This window comes from Dermacentor variabilis, chromosome 9, assembly GCF_050947875.1.
Source record: "Dermacentor variabilis isolate Ectoservices chromosome 9, ASM5094787v1, whole genome shotgun sequence".
In the NCBI taxonomy this organism is placed as follows: domain Eukaryota; kingdom Metazoa; phylum Arthropoda; class Arachnida; order Ixodida; family Ixodidae; genus Dermacentor; species Dermacentor variabilis.
Window position 1 is genome coordinate 7,231,241 of NC_134576.1, and position 22,477 is coordinate 7,253,717.

Genomic DNA, 22,477 nt, shown 5'->3' on the forward strand with positions numbered 1-22,477 from the left:
GCGGCGGACGTGGAACCTCCTCGTTGCCGCAGGAGTCACGACAACGTGATCTTCTTGGGTGAAGGCAACTGGTCAATAAACCCACATATGCTACCTGAAGGCATCAATGTTGCCAGATGCGAGACCCTCGTTATGTAATAAAGGAGAAGAAAGGGGGTTAACCGAAGGACCTGATATTTATTAGTCATATCATGAGAAGCCAACAAGCACTGATAGCAAGGGCAACATAGCGGAAATAAGTTGTGCCTAATAAGTGGCATGAAAAACGATAAAATATTAGAAATTAAAGTGGATGAAAAAACCATTTGCCGCAGGAGGGAACGGAACCCACAACCTTCGCATTTCGCGTGTGATGCTCTACCAATTGAGCTACCGCGGCGCTGTTTCCCCATCAACTTTCTTGGGAATTTATGTGTACTAGAAAAACCCTGGCAGTTTATCCAGCGCCACCACTCCCAGACTTTAGCGGCGGACGTGGAACGTCCTCGTTGCCGCAGGCGTCACGAGCACGTGATCTTTTTGGGTGAAGGCAACTGGTCAATAAACCCACATATGCTACCTGAAGGCATCAATGTTGCCGGATCCGAGACCCTCGTTATTTAATAAACGAGAAGAAAGGGGGTTAACCGAGGGGCCCGATATTTATTAGTCATATCATGAGAAGCCAACAAGCACTGACACCAAGGACAACATAGGGGAAATTAGTTGTGCTTAATAAATGGAATAAAGAAACGATAAATTAATAGAAATTAAAGCGGATGAAAAAACAACTTGCCGCAAGTGGGAACCGAACCCACAACCTTCGCATTTCGCGTGCGATGCTCTACCAATTGAGCTACCGCGGCGCTGTTTCCCCATCAACTTTCTTGGGTATTTATGTGTACTAGAAAAACCCTGGGAGTGTTAGCCAGCGCCACCACTCACAGACCTTGGCGGCGGACGTGGAACGTCCTTGTTGCCGCAGGCGTCACGAGAACGTGATCTTTTTGGGTGAAGGCAACTGGTCAATAAACCAACAAATGCTACCTGAAGGCATCAATGTTGCCGGATCCGAGACCCTCGTTATTTAATAAACGAGAAGAAAGGGGGTTAACCGAGGGGCCCGATATTTATTAGTCATATCATGAGAAGCCAACAAGCACTGACACCAAGGACAACATAGGGGAAATTAGTTGTGCTTAATAAATGGAATAAAGAAACGATTAATTAATAGAAATTAAAGCGGATGAAAAAACAACTTGTCGCAGGTGGGAGCCGAACCCACAACCTTCGCATTTCGCGTGCGATGCTCTACCTATTGAGCTACTGCGGCGTAGTTTCCCCATCAACTTTCTTGGGTATTTATGTGTACTAGAAAAACCCTGGGAGTGTTAGCCAGCGCCACCACTCACAGACCTTGGCGGCGGACGTGGAACCTCCTCGTTGCCGCAGGCGTCACGACAACGTGATCTTCTTGGGTGAAGGCAACTGGTCAATAAACCCACATATGCTACCTGAAGGCATCAATGTTGCCGGATTCGAGACCCTCGTTGTTTAATAAACGAGAAGAAAGGGGGTTAACCGAGGGGCCCGATATTTATTAGTCATACCATGAGAAGCCAACAAGCACTGACACCAAAAACAACATAGGGGAAATTAGTTGTGCTTAATAAATGAAATGAAGAAACGATAAATTAATAGAAATTAAAGCGGATGAAAAAACAACTTGCCGCAAGTGGGAACCGAACCCACAACCTTCGCATTTCGCGTGCGATGCTCTACCAATTGAGCTACCGCGGCGCTGTTTCCCCATCAACTTTCTTGGGTATTTATGTGTACTAGTAAACCCTGGGAGTGTTAGCCAGCGCCACCACTCACAGACCTTGGCGGCGGACGTGGAACGTCCTCGTTGACGCAGGCGTCACGAGAAAGTGATCTTTTTGGGTGAAGGCAACTGGTCAATAAACCGACATATGCTACCTGAAGGCATGAATGTTGCCGGATTCGAGACCCTCGTTATGTAATAAACGAGAAGAAAGGGGGTTAACCTAGGGGCCCAATATTTATAAGTCATATCATGAGAAGCCAACAAGCACTGACAGCAAGGACAACATAGGGGAAATTAGTTGTGCCTAATAAATGGCATGAAGAAACGATAAACTATTAGAAATAAAAGTGGATGAAAAAACAACTTGCCGCAGGTGGGAACCGAACCCACAACCTTCGCATTTCGCGTGCGATGCTCTACCAACTAAGCTACCGCGGCGTAGTTTCCCCATCAACTTTCTTGGGTATTTATGTGTACTAGTAAAATCCTGGGAGTGTTAGCCAGCAACACCACTCACAGACCTTGGCGGCGGACGTGGAACGTCCTCGTTGACGCAGGCGTCACGAGAAAGTGATCTTTTTGGGTGAAGGCAACTGGTAAATAAACCGACATATGCTACCTGAAGGCATGAATGTTGCCGGATTCGAGACCCTCGTTATGTAATAAACGAGAAGAAAGGGGGTTAACCTAGGGGCCCAATATTTATTGTCATATCATGAGAAGAGAACAAGCAGTGACACCAAGGACAACATAGGGGAAAATAGTTGTGCCTAATAAATGGAATGAAGAAACGATAAAATAATAGAAATTAAAGCGGATGAAAAAACAACTTGCCGCAGGTGGGATCCGAACCCATAACCTTCGCATTTCGCGTGCGATGCTTTACCAATTGAGCTGCCGCGCCGCTGTTTCCCCATCAACTTTCTTGGGTATTTATGCGTTCTAGTGAACCCTGGGAGTGTTAGCCAGCGCCACCACTCACAGACCTTGGCGGCGGACGTGGAACATCCTCGTTGCCGCAGGCGTCACGAGAACGTGATCTTTTTGGGTGAAGGGAACTGGTCAATAAAGCCACATGTGCTACCTGAAGGCATCTTTCTTGCCGGATTCGATACCCTCGTTATGTTATAAACGAGAAGAAAGAGGGTTAACCTAGGGGCCCGGTATTTATTAGTCATATCATGAGAAGCCAACTAGCACAGACACCAAGGACAACACAGGGGAAATTAGTTGTGCTTAATAAATGGAATGAAGAAACGATAAATTAATACAAATAAAGTGGATGAAAAAACAACTTGCCGCAGGTGTGAACCGAACCCACAACCTTCGCATTTCGCGTGCGATGCTCTACCAATTGAGATACCGCGGCGCTGTTTCCCCATCAACTTTCTTGGGTATTTATGTGTACTAGTAAACCCTGGGAGTGTTAGCCAGCAACACCACTCACAGACCTTGGCGGCGGACGTGGAACGTCCTCGTTGACGCAGGCGTCACGAGAAAGTGATCTTTTTGGGTGAAGGCAACTGGTAAATAAACCGACATATGCTACCTGAAGGCATGAATGTTGCCGGATTCGAGACCCTCGTTATGTAATAAACGAGAAGAAAGGGGGTTAACCTAGGGGCTCAATATTTATTGTCATATCATGAGAAGAGAACAAGCAGTGACACCAAGGACAACATAGGGGAAAATAGTTGTGCCTAATAAATGGAATGAAGAAACGATAAAATAATAGAAATTAAAGCGGATGAAAAAACAACTTGCCGCAGGTGGGATCCGAACCCATAACCTTCGCATTTCGCGTGCGATGCTTTACCAATTGAGCTGCCGCGCCGCTGTTTCCCCATCAACTTTCTTGGGTATTTATGCGTTCTAGTGAACCCTGGGAGTGTTAGCCAGCGCCACCACTCACAGACCTTGGCGGCGGACGTGGAACATCCTCGTTGCCGCAGGCGTCACGAGAACGTGATCTTTTTGGGTGAAGGGAACTGGTCAATAAAGCCACATGTGCTACCTGAAGGCATCTTTCTTGCCGGATTCGATACCCTCGTTATGTTATAAACGAGAAGAAAGAGGGTTAACCTAGGGGCCCGGTATTTATTAGTCATATCATGAGAAGCCAACTAGCACAGACACCAAGGACAACACAGGGGAAATTAGTTGTGCTTAATAAATGGAATGAAGAAACGATAAATTAATACAAATAAAGTGGATGAAAAAACAACTTGCCGCAGGTGTGAACCGAACCCACAACCTTCGCATTTCGCGTGCGATGCTCTACCAATTGAGATACCGCGGCGCTGTTTCCCCATCAACTTTCTTGGGTATTTATGTGTACTAGTAAACCCTGGGAGTGTTAGCCAGCGCCACCACTCACAGACCTTGGCGGCGGACGTGGAACCTCCTCGTTGCCGCAGGAGTCACGACAACGTGATCTTCTTGGGTGAAGGCAACTGGTCAATAAACCCACATATGCTACCTGAAGGCATCAATGTTGCCAGATGCGAGACCCTCGTTATGTAATAAAGGAGAAGAAAGGGGGTTAACCGAAGGACCTGATATTTATTAGTCATATCATGAGAAGCCAACAAGCACTGATAGCAAGGGCAACATAGCGGAAATAAGTTGTGCCTAATAAGTGGCATGAAAAACGATAAAATATTAGAAATTAAAGTGGATGAAAAAACCATTTGCCGCAGGAGGGAACGGAACCCACAACCTTCGCATTTCGCGTGTGATGCTCTACCAATTGAGCTACCGCGGCGCTGTTTCCCCATCAACTTTCTTGGGAATTTATGTGTACTAGAAAAACCCTGGCAGTTTATCCAGCGCCACCACTCCCAGACTTTAGCGGCGGACGTGGAACGTCCTCGTTGCCGCAGGCGTCACGAGCACGTGATCTTTTTGGGTGAAGGCAACTGGTCAATAAACCCACATATGCTACCTGAAGGCATCAATGTTGCCGGATCCGAGACCCTCGTTATTTAATAAACGAGAAGAAAGGGGGTTAACCGAGGGGCCCGATATTTATTAGTCATACCATGAGAAGCCAACAAGCACTGACACCAAAGACAACATAGGGGAAATTAGTTGTGCTTAATAAATGAAATGAAGAAACGATAAATTAATAGAAATTAAAGCGGATGAAAAAACAACTTGCCGCAAGTGGGAACCGAACCCACAACCTTCGCATTTCGCGTGCGATGCTCTACCAATTGAGCTACCGCGGCGCTGTTTCCCCATCAACTTTCTTGGGTATTTATGTGTACTAGAAAAACCCTGGGAGTGTTAGCCAGCGCCACCACTCACAGACCTTGGCGGCGGACGTGGAACGTCCTTGTTGCCGCAGGCGTCACGAGAACGTGATCTTTTTGGGTGAAGGCAACTGGTCAATAAACCAACAAATGCTACCTGAAGGCATCAATGTTGCCGGATCCGAGACCCTCGTTATTTAATAAACGAGAAGAAAGGGGGTTAACCGAGGGGCCCGATATTTATTAGTCATATCATGAGAAGCCAACAAGCACTGACACCAAGGACAACATAGGGGAAATTAGTTGTGCTTAATAAATGGAATAAAGAAACGATTAATTAATAGAAATTAAAGCGGATGAAAAAACAACTTGTCGCAGGTGGGAGCCGAACCCACAACCTTCGCATTTCGCGTGCGATGCTCTACCTATTGAGCTACTGCGGCGTAGTTTCCCCATCAACTTTCTTGGGTATTTATGTGTACTAGAAAAACCCTGGGAGTGTTAGCCAGCGCCACCACTCACAGACCTTGGCGGCGGACGTGGAACCTCCTCGTTGCCGCAGGCGTCACGACAACGTGATCTTCTTGGGTGAAGGCAACTGGTCAATAAACCCACATATGCTACCTGAAGGCATCAATGTTGCCGGATTCGAGACCCTCGTTGTTTAATAAACGAGAAGAAAGGGGGTTAACCGAGGGGCCCGATATTTATTAGTCATACCATGAGAAGCCAACAAGCACTGACACCAAAAACAACATAGGGGAAATTAGTTGTGCTTAATAAATGAAATGAAGAAACGATAAATTAATAGAAATTAAAGCGGATGAAAAAACAACTTGCCGCAAGTGGGAACCGAACCCACAACCTTCGCATTTCGCGTGCGATGCTCTACCAATTGAGCTACCGCGGCGCTGTTTCCCCATCAACTTTCTTGGGTATTTATGTGTACTAGTAAACCCTGGGAGTGTTAGCCAGCGCCACCACTCACAGACCTTGGCGGCGGACGTGGAACCTCCTCGTTGCCGCAGGAGTCACGACAACGTGATCTTCTTGGGTGAAGGCAACTGGTCAATAAACCCACATATGCTACCTGAAGGCATCAATGTTGCCAGATGCGAGACCCTCGTTATGTAATAAAGGAGAAGAAAGGGGGTTAACCGAAGGACCTGATATTTATTAGTCATATCATGAGAAGCCAACAAGCACTGATAGCAAGGGCAACATAGCGGAAATAAGTTGTGCCTAATAAGTGGCATGAAAAACGATAAAATATTAGAAATTAAAGTGGATGAAAAAACCATTTGCCGCAGGAGGGAACGGAACCCACAACCTTCGCATTTCGCGTGTGATGCTCTACCAATTGAGCTACCGCGGCGCTGTTTCCCCATCAACTTTCTTGGGAATTTATGTGTACTAGAAAAACCCTGGCAGTTTATCCAGCGCCACCACTCCCAGACTTTAGCGGCGGACGTGGAACGTCCTCGTTGCCGCAGGCGTCACGAGCACGTGATCTTTTTGGGTGAAGGCAACTGGTCAATAAACCCACATATGCTACCTGAAGGCATCAATGTTGCCGGATTCGAGACCCTCGTTGTTTAATAAACGAGAAGAAAGGGGGTTAACCGAGGGGCCCGATATTTATTAGTCATACCATGAGAAGCCAACAAGCACTGACACCAAAAACAACATAGGGGAAATTAGTTGTGCTTAATAAATGAAATGAAGAAACGATAAATTAATAGAAATTAAAGCGGATGAAAAAACAACTTGCCGCAAGTGGGAACCGAACCCACAACCTTCGCATTTCGCGTGCGATGCTCTACCAATTGAGCTACCGCGGCGCTGTTTCCCCATCAACTTTCTTGGGTATTTATGTGTACTAGTAAACCCTGGGAGTGTTAGCCAGCGCCACCACTCACAGACCTTGGCGGCGGACGTGGAACGTCCTCGTTGACGCAGGCGTCACGAGAAAGTGATCTTTTTGGGTGAAGGCAACTGGTCAATAAACCGACATATGCTACCTGAAGGCATGAATGTTGCCGGATTCGAGACCCTCGTTATGTAATAAACGAGAAGAAAGGGGGTTAACCTAGGGGCCCAATATTTATAAGTCATATCATGAGAAGCCAACAAGCACTGACAGCAAGGACAACATAGGGGAAATTAGTTGTGCCTAATAAATGGCATGAAGAAACGATAAACTATTAGAAATAAAAGTGGATGAAAAAACAACTTGCCGCAGGTGGGAACCGAACCCACAACCTTCGCATTTCGCGTGCGATGCTCTACCAACTAAGCTACCGCGGCGTAGTTTCCCCATCAACTTTCTTGGGTATTTATGTGTACTAGTAAAATCCTGGGAGTGTTAGCCAGCAACACCACTCACAGACCTTGGCGGCGGACGTGGAACGTCCTCGTTGACGCAGGCGTCACGAGAAAGTGATCTTTTTGGGTGAAGGCAACTGGTAAATAAACCGACATATGCTACCTGAAGGCATGAATGTTGCCGGATTCGAGACCCTCGTTATGTAATAAACGAGAAGAAAGGGGGTTAACCTAGGGGCCCAATATTTATTGTCATATCATGAGAAGAGAACAAGCAGTGACACCAAGGACAACATAGGGGAAAATAGTTGTGCCTAATAAATGGAATGAAGAAACGATAAAATAATAGAAATTAAAGCGGATGAAAAAACAACTTGCCGCAGGTGGGATCCGAACCCATAACCTTCGCATTTCGCGTGCGATGCTTTACCAATTGAGCTGCCGCGCCGCTGTTTCCCCATCAACTTTCTTGGGTATTTATGCGTTCTAGTGAACCCTGGGAGTGTTAGCCAGCGCCACCACTCACAGACCTTGGCGGCGGACGTGGAACATCCTCGTTGCCGCAGGCGTCACGAGAACGTGATCTTTTTGGGTGAAGGGAACTGGTCAATAAAGCCACATGTGCTACCTGAAGGCATCTTTCTTGCCGGATTCGATACCCTCGTTATGTTATAAACGAGAAGAAAGAGGGTTAACCTAGGGGCCCGGTATTTATTAGTCATATCATGAGAAGCCAACTAGCACAGACACCAAGGACAACACAGGGGAAATTAGTTGTGCTTAATAAATGGAATGAAGAAACGATAAATTAATACAAATAAAGTGGATGAAAAAACAACTTGCCGCAGGTGTGAACCGAACCCACAACCTTCGCATTTCGCGTGCGATGCTCTACCAATTGAGATACCGCGGCGCTGTTTCCCCATCAACTTTCTTGGGTATTTATGTGTACTAGTAAACCCTGGGAGTGTTAGCCAGCAACACCACTCACAGACCTTGGCGGCGGACGTGGAACGTCCTCGTTGACGCAGGCGTCACGAGAAAGTGATCTTTTTGGGTGAAGGCAACTGGTAAATAAACCGACATATGCTACCTGAAGGCATGAATGTTGCCGGATTCGAGACCCTCGTTATGTAATAAACGAGAAGAAAGGGGGTTAACCTAGGGGCCCAATATTTATTGTCATATCATGAGAAGAGAACAAGCAGTGACACCAAGGACAACATAGGGGAAAATAGTTGTGCCTAATAAATGGAATGAAGAAACGATAAAATAATAGAAATTAAAGCGGATGAAAAAACAACTTGCCGCAGGTGGGATCCGAACCCATAACCTTCGCATTTCGCGTGCGATGCTTTACCAATTGAGCTGCCGCGCCGCTGTTTCCCCATCAACTTTCTTGGGTATTTATGCGTTCTAGTGAACCCTGGGAGTGTTAGCCAGCGCCACCACTCACAGACCTTGGCGGCGGACGTGGAACATCCTCGTTGCCGCAGGCGTCACGAGAACGTGATCTTTTTGGGTGAAGGGAACTGGTCAATAAAGCCACATGTGCTACCTGAAGGCATCTTTCTTGCCGGATTCGATACCCTCGTTATGTTATAAACGAGAAGAAAGAGGGTTAACCTAGGGGCCCGGTATTTATTAGTCATATCATGAGAAGCCAACTAGCACAGACACCAAGGACAACACAGGGGAAATTAGTTGTGCTTAATAAATGGAATGAAGAAACGATAAATTAATACAAATAAAGTGGATGAAAAAACAACTTGCCGCAGGTGTGAACCGAACCCACAACCTTCGCATTTCGCGTGCGATGCTCTACCAATTGAGATACCGCGGCGCTGTTTCCCCATCAACTTTCTTGGGTATTTATGTGTACTAGTAAACCCTGGGAGTGTTAGCCAGCGCCACCACTCACAGACCTTGGCGGCGGACGTGGAACCTCCTCGTTGCCGCAGGAGTCACGACAACGTGATCTTCTTGGGTGAAGGCAACTGGTCAATAAACCCACATATGCTACCTGAAGGCATCAATGTTGCCAGATGCGAGACCCTCGTTATGTAATAAAGGAGAAGAAAGGGGGTTAACCGAAGGACCTGATATTTATTAGTCATATCATGAGAAGCCAACAAGCACTGATAGCAAGGGCAACATAGCGGAAATAAGTTGTGCCTAATAAGTGGCATGAAAAACGATAAAATATTAGAAATTAAAGTGGATGAAAAAACCATTTGCCGCAGGAGGGAACGGAACCCACAACCTTCGCATTTCGCGTGTGATGCTCTACCAATTGAGCTACCGCGGCGCTGTTTCCCCATCAACTTTCTTGGGAATTTATGTGTACTAGAAAAACCCTGGCAGTTTATCCAGCGCCACCACTCCCAGACTTTAGCGGCGGACGTGGAACGTCCTCGTTGCCGCAGGCGTCACGAGCACGTGATCTTTTTGGGTGAAGGCAACTGGTCAATAAACCCACATATGCTACCTGAAGGCATCAATGTTGCCGGATCCGAGACCCTCGTTATTTAATAAACGAGAAGAAAGGGGGTTAACCGAGGGGCCCGATATTTATTAGTCATACCATGAGAAGCCAACAAGCACTGACACCAAAGACAACATAGGGGAAATTAGTTGTGCTTAATAAATGAAATGAAGAAACGATAAATTAATAGAAATTAAAGCGGATGAAAAAACAACTTGCCGCAAGTGGGAACCGAACCCACAACCTTCGCATTTCGCGTGCGATGCTCTACCAATTGAGCTACCGCGGCGCTGTTTCCCCATCAACTTTCTTGGGTATTTATGTGTACTAGAAAAACCCTGGGAGTGTTAGCCAGCGCCACCACTCACAGACCTTGGCGGCGGACGTGGAACGTCCTTGTTGCCGCAGGCGTCACGAGAACGTGATCTTTTTGGGTGAAGGCAACTGGTCAATAAACCAACAAATGCTACCTGAAGGCATCAATGTTGCCGGATCCGAGACCCTCGTTATTTAATAAACGAGAAGAAAGGGGGTTAACCGAGGGGCCCGATATTTATTAGTCATATCATGAGAAGCCAACAAGCACTGACACCAAGGACAACATAGGGGAAATTAGTTGTGCTTAATAAATGGAATAAAGAAACGATTAATTAATAGAAATTAAAGCGGATGAAAAAACAACTTGTCGCAGGTGGGAGCCGAACCCACAACCTTCGCATTTCGCGTGCGATGCTCTACCTATTGAGCTACTGCGGCGTAGTTTCCCCATCAACTTTCTTGGGTATTTATGTGTACTAGAAAAACCCTGGGAGTGTTAGCCAGCGCCACCACTCACAGATCTTGGCGGCGGACGTGGAACCTCCTCGTTGCCGCAGGTGTCACGACAACGTGATCTTCTTGGGTGAAGGCAACTGGTCAATAAACCCACATATGCTACCTGGAGGCATCAATGTTGCCGGATTCGAGACCCTCGTTGTTTAATAAACGAGAAGAAAGGGGGTTAACCGAGGGGCCCGATATTTATTAGTCATACCATGAGAAGCCAACAAGCACTGACACCAAAAACAACATAGGGGAAATTAGTTGTGCTTAATAAATGAAATGAAGAAACGATAAATTAATAGAAATTAAAGCGGATGAAAAAACAACTTGCCGCAAGTGGGAACCGAACCCACAACCTTCGCATTTCGCGTGCGATGCTCTACCAATTGAGCTACCGCGGCGCTGTTTCCCCATCAACTTTCTTGGGTATTTATGTGTACTAGTAAACCCTGGGAGTGTTAGCCAGCGCCACCACTCACAGACCTTGGCGGCGGACGTGGAACGTCCTCGTTGACGCAGGCGTCACGAGAAAGTGATCTTTTTGGGTGAAGGCAACTGGTCAATAAACCGACATATGCTACCTGAAGGCATCAATGTTGCCGGATTCGAGACCCTGGTTATGTATTAAACGAGAAGAAAGGGTGTTAGCCGAGGGGCCTGATATTTATTAGTCATATCATGAGAAGCCAACAAGCACTGACAGCAAGGACAACATAGGTGAAATTAATTGTGCTTAATAAATGGAAAGAAGAAACGATAAATTAATAGAAGTTAAAGTGGATGAAAAAACAACTTCCCGCCGTTGGGAACCGAACCCCCAACCTTCGCATTTCGCGTGCGATGCTCTACCAATTGAGCTACCGCGGCGCTGTTTCCCCATCAACTTTCTTGGGTATTTATGTGTACTAGAAAAATCCTCGGAGTGTTAGCCAGCGCCACCACTCACTGACTTTGTCGGCGGACGTGGAACGTCCTCGTTGCCGCAGGTGTCACAAGAACGTGATCTTTTTGCGTGAAGGCAACTGGTCAATAAACCCACATATGCTACCTGAAGGCATCAATGTTGCCGGATTCGAGACCCTCGTTATGTAATAAACGAGAAGAAAGGGGGTTAACCGAGGGGCCCGTTATTTATTAGTCATATCATGAGACTCCAACAAGCACTGACACCAAGGACAACATAGGGGAAATTAGCTGTGCCTAATAAATAGAATGAAGAAACGATAAATTATTAGAAATTAAAGCGGATGAAAAAACAACTTGCCGCAGGTGGGAACCGAACCTACAACCTTCGCATTTCGCGTGCGATGCTCTACCAATTGAGCTACCGCGGCGCTGTTTCCCCATCAGCTTTCTTGAGTATTTATGTGTACATTATAAAACCCTGGGAGTGTTAGTCAGCGCCAATACTCAAAGACCTTGGCGGCGGACGTGGAACGTCCTCGTTGCCGCAGGTGTCACGAGAACGTGATCTTTTTGCGTGAAGGCAACTGGTCAATAAACCCACATATGCTACCTGAAGGCATCAATGTTGCCGGATTCGAGACCCTCGTTATGTAATAAACGAGAAGAAAGGGGGTTAACCGAGGGGCCCGATATCTATTAGTCGTATCATGAGAAGCCAACAAGCACTGACAGCAAGGACAACATAGGTGAAATTAATTGTGCTTAATAAATAGAATGAAGAAACGATAAATTATTAGAAATTAAAGTGGATGAAAAAACAACTTGCCGAAGGTGGGAACCGAACCCACAATCTTCGCATTTCGCGTGCGATGCTCTACCAATTAAGCTATCGTGGCGCAGTTTCACCATCAACTTTCTTAGGTATTTATGTGTACTATTAAACCCTGGGAGTGTTAGCCAGCGCCACCACTCACAGACCTTGGCGGCGGACGTGGAACGTCCTCGTTGCCGCAGGCGTCACGAGAACGTGATCTTTTTGGGTGAAGGAAATTGGTGAATAAACCCACATATGTTACCTGAAAGCATCAATGTTGCCGGATTCGCTACCCTCGTTTATTTATTTATTTATTGTACCTACTTTCAAGGCCGGCAGGCACAACAGAAAGGAGTGGTAGAGTACATTATTTGCAGAACGAGAGAAAAATAAAAAAATAATGAAGGAACTATAAGGCACTTTGAACAGCAAGCTTGAATTTGTTGCGGTCACAAATGGTGTATAAGGAGGCGGGAAGGCGTTTCCATGCAGTGGCGGTTCTTGGTAAGAATGAAGAATGGTATAAATTAGTGCGGAAATATGGCACTTCAACTTTGTGTTGATGATCGATGCGAGATGAGATGTAACTGGGTCTGGTGAAGATATTTTCTTTCAGGAAAGGATTGAAGTAGTATATTTTATGAAAACGACAAAGGCGAGAATGCTTGCGACGTAGTGAAAGGTCAGGTAGATCTATTGTTTTTTTCATGGATGTTACGCTAGAATGACGTGAATAATAAGAGAGGATAAAGCGCGCTGCACGGTTCTGAATGCTTTCAAGTGAAATAATGAGATTGGAATGAGCAGGGTCCCATATGGCATTCGCATATTCTAATTTTCGACGGACGAGTGTTTTGAACATGGTAAGCTTTAGAGAGGTCGGAGCGGATGCAAAGTTACGTCTTAGATAACCTAATGTTCTGTTAGCATTGTTAGTGATATATTCAACATGCATGTTCCACGAAAGATTGCTAGCAATATGCAGGCCAAGATACATATAAGAGTTAACAACCGACAGGACAGTACCATTAATAGAATAGGGGGCGGATCAAAAGGGGTAGAGCGGTAGGAGACACGCATATGTTTGCATTTATTTGTGTTAAGCTGCATTTGCCATTTGTTACACCAATTTGATACACTAACCAGATCATCTTGAAGCTTACTGGAATCATTAAGGTTAGTTATTTTGTGGTAGATGACGCAGTCGTCCGCGAACAGCCTAATGATTGAGTTAGAGATACAGTCAGGAAGGTCATTAATATAGATGAGAAAAAGCAGGGGCCCCAGTACGGATCGTTGCGGTACACCTGTACGGTACACCGGTATGGTACAGATGTAATAAACGAGAAGAAAGGGGGTTAACCGAGGGGTCCGATATTTATTAGTCATATCATGAGAAGCCAACAAGCACTGACAGCAAGGACAACATAGGGAAAATTAGTTGTGCCTAATAAATGGCATGAAGAAAGGATAAATTATTAGAAATTAAAGTTCATGAAAAAACAACTTGCCGCAGGTGGGAACCGAACCCACAACCTTCGCATTTCGCGGGCGATGCTCTACCAATTGAGCTACCGCGGCGCTGTTTCCCCATCAATTTTCTTGGGTATTTATGTGTACTAGTACACCCTGGGAGTGTTAGCCAGCGCCACCAATCACAGACCTTGGCGGTGGACGTGGAGCGTCCTCCTTGACGCAGGCGTCACAGAACGTGATCTTTTTGCGTGAAGGCAACTGGTGAATAAACCCACATATGCTACCTGAAGGCTTGAATGTTGCCGGAATCGAGACCATCGTTATGTAATAAACGAGATTAAAGGGGTTAACCGACGGGCCCATTATTTATTAGTCATATCATGAGAAGCCAACAAGCACTGACACCATGGACAACATAGGGGAAATTAGTTGTGCCTAATAAATAGAATGAAGAAAGGATAAATTATTAGAAATTAAAGCGGATGAAAAAACAACTTGCCGCTGGTGGGAACCGAACCCACAACCTTCGCATTTCGCGTGCGATACTCTACCAATTGAGCTACCGCGGCGTTGTTTCCCCATCAACTTTCTAGGGTATTTATGTGTACAAGTAAAACCCTGAGAGTGTTAGCCAGCGCCACCACTCACAGACCTTGGCGGCGGACGTGGAACGTCCTCGTTGCCGCATGCGCCACGAGAACGTGATCTTTTGGGTGAAGGCAACTGGTCAATAAACCCACATATGCTACCTGAAGGCATCAATGTTGCCGGATTCGAGACCCTCGTTAAGTAATAAACGAGAAGAAAGGGGTTAACCGACGGGCCCGTTATTTATTAGTCATATCATGAGAAGCCTACAAGCACTGACACAAAGGACAACATAGGGGAAATTAGTTGCGCCTAAAAATAGAATGAGGAAACGATAAATTATTATAAATTAAAGTGGATGAAAAAACAACTTGCCGAAGGTGGGAACCGAACCCACAACCTTCGCATTTCGCGCGCGATGCTCTACCAATTGAGCTACCGTGATGCTGTTTCCCCATCAACTTTCTTGGGTACTTATATGTACTAGTAAAATCCTGGGAGTGTTAGCCAGCGCCACCACTCACTGACCTTGGGGGCGGACGTGGAACGTCCTCGTTGCCGCAGGGAGTCACGAGAACGTGATCTTTTTGGGTGAAGGAAACTGGTGAATAAACCCACATATGCTACCTTGAGGCATCAATGTTGCCGGATGTGAGACCCTCGTTATATAATAAACGAGAAGAAAGGGGCTTAACCTAGGGGCCTGATATTTATTAGTCATATCATGAGAAGCCAACAAGCACTGACAGCAAGGACAACATAGGTGAAAATAATTGTGCCTAATCAATGGCATGAAGAAACGATAAATTATTAGAAATTAAAGCGGATGAAAAAACAACTTGCCGCAGGTGGGAACCGAACCCACAACCTTCGCATTTCGCGTGCGATGCTCTACCAATTGAGCTACCGCGGCGCTGTTTCCCCATCAACTTTCTTGGGTATTTCGGTGTACATTATAAAACCCTGGGAGCGTTAGCCAGCGTCAGCACTCACAGACCTTGGCGGCGGACGTGGAACGTCCTCGTTGCCGCAGGTGTCACGAGAACGTGATCTTTTTGCGCGAAGGCAACCTGTCAATAAACCCACATATGCTACCTGAAGGCATCAATGTTGCCGGATTCGAGACCCTCGTTATGTAATAAACGAGAAGAAAGGGGGTTAACCGAGGGGCCCGATATCTATTAGTCGTATCATGAGAAGCCAACAAGCACTGACAGTAAGGACAACATAGGTGATATTAATTGTGCTCAATAAATGGAATGAAGAAACGATAAATTAATAGAATTTAAAGCGGATGAAAAAACAACTTCCCGCAGGTGGGAACCGAACCCACAACCTTCGCATTTCGCGTGCGATGCTCTACCAATTGAGCTACCGCGGCGCTGTTTCCCCATCAACTTTCTTGGGTATTAATGTGTACTAGTAAAATCCTGGGAGTGTTAGCCAGCGCCACCACTCACTGACTTTGTCGGCGGACGTGGAACGTCCTCGTTGCCGCAGGCGTCACGAGAACGTGATCTTTTTGGGTGAAGGCAACTGGTCAATAAACCCACATAAGCTACCTGAAGGCATCAATGTTTCCGGATTCGAGACCCTCGTTATGTAATAAACGAGAAGAAAGGGGGTTAACCGAGGGGCCCGTTATTTATTAGTCATATCATGAGACTCCAACAAGCACTGACACCAAGGACAACATAGGGGAAATTAGCAGTGCCTAATAAATAGAATGAAGAAACGATAAATTATTAGAAATTAAAGAGGATGAAAAAACAACTTGCCGCAGGTGGGAACCGAACCTACAACCTTCGCATTTCGCGTGCGATGCTCTACCAATTGAGCTACCGCGGCGCTGTTTCCCCATCAGCTTTCTTGAGTATTTATATGTACATTATAAAACCCTGGGAGTGTTAGTCAGCGCCAATACTCACAGACCTTGGCGGCGGACGTGGAACGTCCTCGTTGCCGCAGGTGTCACGAGAACGTGATCTGTTTGCGTGAAGGCAACTGGTCAATAAACCCACATATGCTACCTGAAGGCATCAATGTTGTCGGATTCGAAACCCTGGTTATGTATTAAACGAGAAGAAAGGGGGTTAGCCGAGGGGCCTGATATTTATTAGTCATATCATGAGAAGCCAACAAGCACTGACAGCAAGGACAACATAGGTGAAATTAATTGTGCTTAATAAATGGAAAGAAGAAACGATAAATTAATAGAAGTTAAAGTGGATGAAAAAACAACTTCCCGCCGTTGGGAACCGAACCCCCAACCTTCGCATTTCGCGTGCGATGCTCTACCAATTGAGCTACCGCGGCGCTGTTCCCCCATCAACTTTCTTGGGTATTTATGTGTACTAGAAAAATCCTCGGAGTGTTAGCCAGCGCCACCACTCACTGACTTTGTCGGCGGACGTGGAACGTCCTCGTTGCCGCAGGTGTCACAAGAACGTGATCTTTTTGCGTGAAGGCAACTGGTCAAAAAACCCACATATGCTACCTGAAGGCATCAATGTTGCCGGATTCGAGACCCTCGTTATGTAATAAACGAGAAGAAAGGGGGTTAACCGAGGGGCCCGTTATTTATTAGTCATATCATGAGACTCCAACAAGCACTGACACCAAGGACAACATAGGGGAAATTAGCTGTGCCTAATAAATAGAATGAAGAAACGATAAATTCTTAGAAATTAAAGCGGATGAAAAAACAACTTGCCGCAGGTGGGAACCGAACCTACAACCTTCGCATTTCGCGTGCGATGCTCTACCAATTGAGCTACCGCGGCGCTGTTTCCCCATCAGCTTTCTTGAGTATTTATGTGTACATTATAAAACCCTGGGAGTGTTAGTCAGCGCCAATACTCACAGACCTTGGCGGCGGACGTGGAACGTCCTCGTTGCCGCAGGTGTCACGAGAACGTGATCTTTTTGCGTGAAGGCAACTGGTCAATAAACCCACATATGCTACCTGAAGGCATCAATGTTGCCGGATTCGAGACCCTGGTTATGTATTAAACGAGAAGAAAGGGTGTTAGCCGAGGGGCCTGATATTTATTAGTCATATCATGAGAAGCCAACAAGCACTGACAGCAAGGACAACATAGGTGAAATTAATTGTGCTTAATAAATGGAAAGAAGAAACGATAAATTAATAGAAGTTAAAGTGGATGAAAAAACAACTTCCCGCCGTTGGGAACCGAACCCCCAACCTTCGCATTTCGCGTGCGATGCTCTACCAATTGAGCTACCGCGGCGCTGTTTCCCCATCAACTTTCTTGGGTATTTATGTGTACTAGAAAAATCCTCGGAGTGTTATCCAGCGCCACCACTCACTGACTTTGTCGGCGGACGTGGAACGTCCTCGTTGCCGCAGGTGTCACAAGAACGTGATCTTTTTGCGTGAAGGCAACTGGTCAATAAACCCACATATGCTACCTGAAGGCATCAATGTTGCCGGATTCGAGACCCTCGTTATGTAATAAACGAGAAGAAAGGAGGTTATCCGAGGGGCCCGATATTTATTAGTCATATCATGAGAAGCCAACAAGCACTGACAGCAAAGACCACATAGGTGAAATAATTGTGCCTAATAAATGGCATGAAGAAACGATAAATTATTAGAAATTAAAGCGGATGAAAAAACAACTTCCCGCAGGTGGGAACCGAACCCGCAACCTTCGCATTTCGCGTGCGATGCTCTACCAATTGAGCTACCGCGGCGCTGTTTACCCATCAACTTTCTTGGGTACTTATGTGTACTAGTAAAATCCTGGGAGTGTTAGCCAGCGCCACCACTCACTGACTTTGTCGGCGGACGTGGAACGTCCTCGTTGCCGCAGGCGTCACGAGAACGTGATCTTTTTGGGTGAAGGCAACTGGTCAATAAAACCACATATGCTACCTGAAGGCATCAATGTTGCCGGATTCGAGACCCTCGTTATGTAATAAACGAGAAGAAAGGGGGTTAACCGAGGGGCCCGATATCTATTAGTCGTATCATGAGAAGCCAACAAGCACTGACAGCAAGGACAACATAGGGGAAATTAGTTGTGCTTAATAAATGGAATGAAGAAACGATAAATTAATAGAAGTTCAAGTGGATGAAAAAACAACTTCCCGCAGTTGGGAACCGAACCCCAACCTTCGCATTTCGCGCGCGATGCTCGACCAAATAGGCTACCGCGGCGCTGTTTCACCATCAACTTTCTTAGGCATTTATGTGTACTAGTAAAACCCTGGGAGTGTTAGCCAACGCCACCACTCACAGACCTTGGCGGCGGACGTGGAACATCCTCGTTGCCGCAGGCGTCACGAGAATGTGATCTTTTTGGGTGAAGGCAACTGGTCAATAAACCCACATATCCTACCTGAAGGCATCAATGTTGCCTGATCCGAGACCCTCGTTATGTAATAAACGAGAAGAAAGGGGATTAACCGAGGGGCCCGTTATTTATTAGTCATATCATGAGAAACCAACAAGCACTGACACCAAGGACAACATAGGGGAAATTAGTTGTGCCTAATAAATAGAATGACGAAACGATAAATTATTAGAAATTAAAGCGGATGAAAAAACAAATTGCCGCAAGTGGGAACCGAACATACAACCTTCGCATTTCGCGTGCGATGCTCTACCAATTGAGCTACCGCGGCGCTGTTTCCCCATCAGCTTTCTTGAGTATTTATGTGTACTAGTAAAATCCTGGGAGTGTTAGCCAGCGCCACCACTCACTGACCTTGGCGGCGGACGTGGAACGTCGTCGTTGCCGCAGGTGTCACGAGAAAGTGATCTTTTTGGGTGAAGGCAACTGGTCAATAAACCCACATATCCTACCTGAAGGCATCAATGTTGCCGGATTCGAGACCCTCGTTATGTAATAAACGAGAAGAAACGGGGTTAACCGAGGGGCCCGTTATTTATTAGTCATATCATGAGACTCCAACAAGCACTGACACCAAGGACAACATAGGGGAAATAAGTTGTGCCTAATAAATAGAATGAAGAAACGATAAATTATTAGAAATTAAAGTGGATGAAAAAACAACTTGCCGAAGGTGGGAACCGAACCCACAACCTTCGCATTTCGTGTGCGATGCTCTACCAATTGAGCTACCGCGGCGCTGTTTCCCCATCAACTTTCTTGGGTATTTATGTGTACTAGTAAAATCCTGGTAGTGTTAGCCAGCGCCACCACTCACTGACGTTGGCGGCGGACGTGGAACGTCCTCGTTGCCGCAGGAGTCACGAGAACGTGATCTTTTTGCGTGAAGGCAACTGGTCAATAAACCGACATATGCTACCTGAAGGCATCAATGTTGCCGGATTCGAGACCCTCGTTATGTAATAAACGAGAAGAAAGGGGGTTAACCGAGGGGCCCGATATTTATAGTCATATCATGAGAAGCCAACAAGCACTGACAGCAAGGACAACATAGGTGAAATAATTGTGCTTAATAAATGGAAATGGAAAGAAGAAACGAAAAAATAATAGAAGGTAAAGTGGATGAAAAAACAACTTCCCGCCGTTGGGAACCGAACCCCAAACCTTCGCATTTCGCGTGCGATGCTCTACCAATTCGGCTACCGCGGCGCTGTTTCACCATCAACTTTCTTAGGTATTTATGTGTACTAGTAAAACCCTGGAAGTGTTAGCCAACGCCACCACTCACAGACCTTGGCGGTGGACGTGGAACATCCTCGTTGCCGCAGGCGTCACGTGAACGTGATCTTTTTGCGTGAAGGAAACTGGTGAATAAACCCATATATGCTACCTGAAGGCATCAATGTTGCCGGATTCGAGACCCTCGTTATGTAATAAACGAGAAGAAAGGGGGTTAACCGAGGGGCCCGTTATTTATTAGTCATATCATGAGAAACCAACAAGCACTGACACCAAGGACAACATAGGGGAAATTAGTTGTGCCTAATAAATAGAATGAAGAAACGATAAATTATTAGAAATAAAAGCGGATGAAAAAACAACTTGCCGCAGGTGGGAACCGAACCTACAACCTTCGCATTTCGCGTGCGATACTCTACCAATTGAGCTACCGCGGCGCTGTTTCCCCATCAGCTTTCTTGAGTATTTATGTGTACATTATAAAATCCTGGGAGTGTTAGTCAGCGCTAACAGTCACAGACCTTGGCGGCGGACGTGGAACGTCCTCGTTGCCGCAGGTGTCACGAGAACGTGATCTTTTTGCGTGAAGGCAACTGGTCAATAAACCCACATATGCTACCTGAAGGCATCAATGTTGCCGGATTCGAGACCCTGGTTATGTAATAAACGAGAAGAGAGGGGGTTAGCCGAGGGGCCTGATATTTATTAGTCATATCATGAGAAGCCAACAAGCACTGACAGCAAGGACAACATAGGTGAAATTAATTGTGCTTAATAAATGGAAAGAAGAAACGAAAAAATAATAGAAGGTAAAGTGGATGAAAAAACAACTTCCCGCCGTTGGGAACCGAACCCCCAACCTTCGCATTTCGCGTGCGATGCTCTACCAATTGAGCTACCGCGGCGCTGTTTCCCCATCAACTTTCTTGGGTATTTATGTGTACTAGTAAAATCCTGGGAGTGTTAGCCAGCGCCACCACTCACTGACTTTGTCGGCGGACATGGAACGTCCTCGTTGCCGCAGGTGTCACGAGAACGTGATCTTTTTGCGTGAAGGAAACTGGTGAATAAACCCATATATGCTACCTGAAGGCATCAATGGTGCCGGATTCGAGACCCTCGTTATGTAATAAACGAGAAGAAAGGGGGTTAACCGAGGAGCCCGTCATTTATTAGTCATATCATGAGAAACCAACAAGCACTGACAGCAAAGACCACATAGGTGAAATAATTGTGCCTAATAAATGGCATGAAGAAACGATAAATTATTAGAAATTAAAGCGGATGAAAAACAACTTGCTGCAGGTGGGAACCGAACCCGCAACCTTCGCATTTCGCGTGAGATGCTCTACCAATTGAGCTACCGCGGCGCTGTTTCCCCATCAACTTTCTTGGGTATTTATGTGTACTAGTAAAATCCTGGGAGTGTTAGCCAGCGCCACTACTCACTGACTTTGTCGGCGGACGTGGAACGTCCTCATTGCCGCAGGTGTTACGAGAACGTGATCTTTTTGCGTGAGGGCAACTGGTCAATAAACCCACATATGCTACCTGAAGGCATCAATGTTGCCGGATTTGAGACCCTCGTTATGTAATAAAGAGAAGAAAGGGGGTTAACCGAAGGGCCCCATATTAATTAGTCATATCATGAGAAGCCAACAAGCACTGACAGCAAGGACAACATAGGGGAAATTAGTTGTGCTTAATAAATGGAAAGAAGAAACGAAAAAATAATAGAAGGTAAAGTGGATGAAAAAACAACTTCCCGCCGTTGGGAACCGAACCCCCAACCTTCGCATTTCGCGTGCGATGCTCTACCAATTGAGCTACCGCGGCGCTGTTTCCCCATCAACTTTCTTGGGTATTTATGTGTACTAGTAAAATCCTGGGAGTGTTAGCCAACGCCACCACTCACAGACCTTGGCGGCGGACGTGGAACATCCTAGTTGCCGCAGGTGTCACGAGAACGCGATCTTTTTGCGTGAAGGAAACTGGAGAATAAACCCATATATGCTACCTGAAGGCATCAATGTTGCCGGATTCGAGACCCTCGTTTTGTAATAAACGAGAAGAAAGGGGGTTAACCGAGGGGCCCGATATTTATTAGTCATATCATGAGAAGCCAACAAGCACTGACACCAAGGACAGCATAGGTGAAATTAATTGTGCTTAATAAATGGAATGAAGAAACGATAAATTAATAGAAGGTAAAGTGGATGAAAAAACAACTTCCCGCCATTGGGAACCGAACCCCCAACCTTCGCATTTCGCGTGCGATGCTCTACCAATTGAGCTACCGCGGCGCTGTTTCCCCATCAACTTTCTTGGGTATTTATGTGCACTAGTAAAATTCTGGGAGTGTTAGCCATCGCCACCACTCAC

General features: G+C 46.0%; 3 non-coding genes across 3 annotated transcripts; all 3 read right to left on the bottom strand.

Annotated features, from left to right (window-relative positions):
- Positions 1-2,172: 2,172 nt before the first annotated feature.
- On the bottom strand, positions 2,173-2,245 carry TRNAS-CGA (transfer RNA serine (anticodon CGA)). Its single transcript has one exon. It is a non-coding gene; the product is annotated as a tRNA-Ser (tRNA).
- A 5,050-nt stretch (positions 2,246-7,295) lies between these two features.
- Positions 7,296-7,368, bottom strand: TRNAS-CGA (transfer RNA serine (anticodon CGA)). The gene has a single exon. It is a non-coding gene; the product is annotated as a tRNA-Ser (tRNA).
- A 7,949-nt stretch (positions 7,369-15,317) lies between these two features.
- TRNAS-CGA (transfer RNA serine (anticodon CGA)) lies at positions 15,318-15,390 on the bottom strand. Its single transcript has one exon. It is a non-coding gene; the product is annotated as a tRNA-Ser (tRNA).
- Positions 15,391-22,477: the final 7,087 nt, after the last annotated feature.